Raw genomic sequence first — 5,729 nt, 5'->3', positions numbered from 1 at the left:
ACTTCTCCCAGGATGGGGATGAGGGTTGTCATGAAAACACGTAATTAGTAGAAAGCAGGAATGAAGACAACTTGCGTGTTGGCAGGAGGTGAAGAGCCAGGGTCAGACAGGTATCTAAATTCTGGGGCTGAGTCCGGGAGAAATCCAGTGTCCTGGCTGGTCTGGGAGCTGGCACTGAGCTGGACTCCAGCCTTTCCTGGAGATGACTCACTGTGGTTGAAAGCTGCCTGGGAATTGGGGTCCCTCATTTCTTGGGAGGGAGCTCCTCCACAGCTTTGGATATCGTGTGGAAGGCAGACACCATCCCAGGCATGGAAACAGGACTGGGGCCATAGCTACAGGTGAGCAACTGCCTGGGTTCTGGAATTACAGAGCTGCTCCAAGGAGCAAGTTTATCCTGGGGCAGCTTCRTGAGGACAGGAATCTTCCATCCCTAATCCCATAAATAAGGTAGTTACATTTCYCTGTTTTCTTCTGGGGCTTTTTGACCGGGTGTCTCCAGAGAACTCCCCAAACTCACTCTCAAGTTCTGCTAGGGGCACTGGGTGCCCTGTCCTCTCAAGGGGAAGGTCCTGGGTTTTCTTGCCCTTTTCATCAGCTGGAGGAGCCCAATCAGAACAGGGGGGTGCCGCCAGAAACAGAGGAGAGTGCCCTCTGATGAGAGGCAGCACCAGGACCCTCCGCTAACAGGATGATGGGCCTGGGGATCTGCCAGCAGTGGGGAGAGGTTTGGGAGCCTTTTCTGAGCCCTGACTTAACCACGTCTCTTTTGAGAGTAATGCAATCCATTCATCATTGATTAGAGATGATACTATGAAAGAGCTCTTCCTGCTTGCCATCGGCACTGAAAGTGGTTGTTTATAACTTTGGGGTGAGTTGGGGATTTTTTAGACGGATTCTGTTGGAACTGAGAATAAACAAGACAGAACCAGCGGGACACAAAGCTCCCCTTTTTGCAGCTTCGGAAGGCCTTTTTTTTTTTGGTGGGTGCACTGAAAACCTCTGGTTGGGAGTCCTTGTAATAAAGAGATGGKTAAAGGAGCTCCTGGGCCCTGCCAAACCCCGGTAGGGACAGACCCTAGGAGGAATTAATCGGGAAGTCTTCCGGCTTTATCCAAAGCCTGTTGAACTGACTGACCACCTTCCGGGTGAACTRGGGTCCTTGGATCTGTGCGAACCTCAGACTCTGCTGGCACCATTACTGAGACACCAGGAYGTGTTAATGAGCATCACTAAAGTTACCAGCTACTCTGCTGTGAAATTCCAGTTTTGAGACGTTTAGAGGACCTTTAAGGAATTGCTTAATGCAGAACAAAGCTTTGAAGTAATTTCTCCTTGGGAAAATATTTAATGTTTTGGGAAAACGGAGGGCCAAATTAAGAGCTCCAGGGGCATCTAGGATTTAGTGTCCATAGGGAGCAGGCAAGGAGGTGGCTCTCACCCTCAGGGACAGGCAGGGGAATTGGTGGGAGATATTCCTGGAAAGGACAAAGCCTCACCACCAGCGGGGTGCACTGAARAGAGGCCGCAAACATCTAGTTTCCAAAAGAACATGCCTCTTTCCATATCCCTCTCTTTCTTATTTCCCTTCCTCATCTCTGACCTGAAGCCAGGTGGATCAGCTATTTCTCTTTGAAGCTATATTTCTTGTTGGTTGAATTGACTGTTCCGAAAGCAGCATCGCATCTGACTGACACTGGGCTGCAGTTGGCAGAGAGAGTTTTCTGTGTGTCTCTCTTCATTCTGTTTCTGTTTCTCTGTCCTTTCTTCTTTCATTGGTTGATGGAGTTTTTTTCCTCCAGCTTGTACCCTGCCACACATTTTTCTTCCTTTGCTTATTGATAATCTTAAATCCATCCTCTGCCTCAGAAATCTCAAKAGGGAGGAAGAAACAACCCAGTGTKGAGGAAAGCATCATGTTCCAGTTTCTTGCATGCTCCGGGCTGTGCACTTTTGCCTTGTATTGTTGAACTTCCATAAATAAATAAACGCRCAGGATTTTGTTAGTGCAACTTGAGTTGAARSGAGCGRCCGCATTCCGCAGCATCCTTAGTGYGAAGCACTGCTCCGGGATGAGAAGGGAGATGCTTTAATGCCCTTTTAAACTATCTGAGGACCGGGCCTCTGAGGGAATGAGGGAAGGAGGATTTAGGCTGTTTTTTCCCCAGCGGGGACCTGGAAGGTGGATAAAGCACGTTATACTCTGCGCCTCCTTATTTTTGTGTCACAACCGGGAGTGCGAATGTGTGTAATTAACCCCCGGGAGATTTCCAGGAGATGATGTCCCGTTCCAGCGGCGCTGCCTCCTCTCCCGCCCGGCGCCCGCCCGCCTGCGCGCTGCCCCCGGTAGATGGAGCATCCTCATCGCTTTTCGCCCGAAGCCCTCAGAAATGCCGGTCTTTCCCTCATAACTCCCGCTGTTCAGGCAAACGGGTGGTTTTGGGGGGACATTCGCCCCGCCGATGTGTCCCTGAGCGAGAGGAGCGCCCCGCCCGCCCGGCGGGCTCTGCGGTTGTTCCGCTGGGTGAATGGACTCGGCCCTTTCTCCCGGCCGCTGAACCTGCTCCGGGTTTGCCCGACCATCCCGGCTCCCACCACCCCGGCACGGAGGGCGGCGGGCAGGTGGCACCTGCCGGTCTTTCCGCACTCTGCGGCGGGGCTGAGCTGTCCCGGGACGCGGGGCTGTCCCGCGGGGCACGGCCGGCTGTGAGGGGCAGCGGCCGGCGGTGAGCGGGACTCCGTCCCCTTCACTTGACGATGTCGGGTGAGGCTCTGGACGGCTCCTCGCCCTTTCCCTTCTGGCAGTGCCCTAGAGGATGTGGGGCCGCTGCGTTTTGGTGACTTTCCCAGTGCTGATGGCCCCACTAAAAGCAGAGGGTGCCCTGAGCGCCCCGGGGCCGCTCTCCCCCCTGAGGGACGCCCCGCGTTTTCCCCGCCGCCATTTTGTTGAGTTCCTCCGCAGCCCCTTTGGTRTCCGACAGGATGGGGTTTTCCCGCCGATTTTCTCACTTTTGACAAAAATAATATTAATTTTTTTTTTTTTTTAATTCCAGGGCTTTAGAGGATAATCTGCAGCAAAAACCTTTTGTTTGGTATGTCCCAAACTGAGTAAAATGTGGCAGTCCAGTGGGTGCTTGGATCAGGTCTCACGGGGTTCCGGTCCCTCACGCGTTTCCTAAAACGGTGTGGTAAAAGTAGGGCAGGGGAACATAAACAGCACGATGAAAGGCACATTTTTATTTTATTTTATCAACAGAGATAAAAAGTTAGTTAAGAAATGTAAGCTCTTCTAAATTTCAAGAAGATTCAAACAACCAGTCGCTTTATAGTAATAAACAGTAATGAGCAGCATGAGAGAAGGATCGGTTTCCTCTCAGAAGAGCCTCGATAAAATGAAAATTACTCATATACTGACAACTGGAATTAAAAGTGTTTCACAGCTTATAATTGGTAGAATTGAGATTTGGATTTTAAGGAAAATATTTACCTCACAGGTTATAGGTATTTTTCACCTTTTAATGAAGAACCTGTCTATTGCCAGATGGATTACTGAGAAGTGGCATTATTAATATTACTGGTATAATGGCTTGRGACCACATCAGGCAGTTTGGTTGTGGTTTCTGCACTCAATATAGTCTTCTAATATGTGAAACTTAGTAGCCATAATTGAATTCTATATAATTACATTAATGCCGTGCAAAAATGCAGGATGCATAATGATACTTTTCTCCTCGCATTATTCTGAATAGCCTCACTGGAAAGAATAGATGCACTTTGAAGTTGTTTTACCCAGTCCCGTGTGTCGCCTATTTATCTCTGACAAAAATATCAGCCACATGTGAGAATTTCCTCCGAATTTGTCATCCTGAGTTGGCTAATGGTTTGACGCTACTTTTCTGCCTGCCACTTGTGCAAGAATCAGTCTTTGCTACAGTCATATCCYGGAAGACATCAGTTGTCCAAAGTTTGTTTTTTTAATCTGCAAACACTGTAAATGTTACCAGTGCAGTTGAATCTCTCAGCCTTTTCTACTAGAATTTTCTATCTAGAAGATACGGTGACACTTGTATCCTCTCAGTTCCCCGCACGGAATAACATTTGTCATTTGCAGTTATCCTACTTCATTTTTAACAATATCAAAATAACACGTATTTTAAATATGCATGCTTTCACTATTTTCTGCTACTTTACCCTTCTCATGAATCGTATTGTAAAATTACACCAAAAAATTAAACACTTTAGTTCTCTCTTAAAAAGCTTGAATACTCTCTACTACTCTTCTACAAAAAAATTCAAAACTAAAATCAATTGTATTTGGATGCGATAATATAATTGTCTCTTATCTTAATAATATACAGCTATACAGTGTGCTCTAATGATAAATTTTGTGTTGCAGTTTATAAACCAATGAATAAAATTTCTTTGCCCCAATATCTGGAAGTTTTTATGGGAAGTTTCAGAAAACCAGCTAACAAACACTGTTTAACTGTTCCTAGAGAACAGATTTTTAATACATGCGCCAAACTAATTTTTTTAATCTAAAGGAATTACTTTAGATTTTCTTTTACATGGTGTGAAAGCAAAAATATTCTGYMTTGACCTRTGTCTTGAAGTAGTATTTCTTAGGKGTWCTTTTAGCATTTTCARAAGATTTTTTATTTGCTATTTTAAGTGTTTCCAGGCACTAGGAAGCAGGATTTCAATCTTTTAAATACATTTGGTAAGACTATTATCTCTTTCTCCGAGTTTTTATATCACAGCCTGTGCTAATCCAGTCACTTGGATTAGGTGTTCTGATCCTCCCTTAACTATTAGACAAATTCATTTCTGTCCAACACCCAGCGTTTTAAATGCTGCCTTCGCCGCCTCCTGCTCCCACAGCCCCCGTGCTGCAGGATGTAGCCTTAATGCCACTTTAGTTATATTCTGCAGTTGTTTTCTATTCCACTTTATCCTGGATTAGGATCTCATCCTCATCACCAATTTGTCGTGGCTTTGCTTATCGTAGTGTGATGGGGAAGCCACTGTGGGACAGTTAAAGTCCAGACAACTTCGCTCGCTGTTAATGCACCTGAGCCAACGAACTGTGTCCAGAGCTCTCTCATGAACGGTGTTTGCATCCTTTCTAGAGAACTACATCGTCCCCCGTCCATTTAAAAACCCAAAAATGAATTTCTGCACCTGGCAGATACAAATAGAAGGAAGGATTTGTAGCAATCTGTTTTCCGTTGTGGGAGAATTCTGTCTGTAATCACACTTAGCATTTATACCCGTTTGATTTGAATGGACTTGGCCGTTCTACGGGAGGAGCATGCAGGATGCTTAGAAAGATTTTTCCATCACCAGCACTGCAGTCCATAGGCTTAGTAACCAGCTGGAGTACAGGCTACACGTTTTGTACGCGAGCATCTCTCCTTACATTCTTCATTCTTTCTAAGAGCATTAAGCCTCTCAAACACAATTGTTCCAGGAGCAACGCTTTACCTAAATGATAAACCTTTTTTACTAACTGTGTTTTAGACTCTTACAGGTCCCTTACCACCATTAGCGAGAAAATTTGGTTCCACTTAAGTGGTTTAAATTGTAATTCAAATGCAGTTAGAACTACTTTTCTTCCTTTTATGTTAAAATGTGTGGTATTGTCTTGCAATTTTGGGTCGTTTATTGTATCAACAAAGCTTTTGACTGTGTAAATCCTCGAATTGCACTTTTCTTTTGTAGTTTAAACA

This window comes from Malurus melanocephalus, unplaced genomic scaffold, assembly GCF_030028575.1.
Source record: "Malurus melanocephalus ecotype Western Australia unplaced genomic scaffold, MMel_1.1 scaffold_667, whole genome shotgun sequence".
Lineage (NCBI taxonomy): Eukaryota > Metazoa > Chordata > Aves > Passeriformes > Maluridae > Malurus > Malurus melanocephalus.
The sequence above is the reverse complement of the archived record's forward strand: the minus strand, read 5'-3'. Positions refer to the sequence as shown.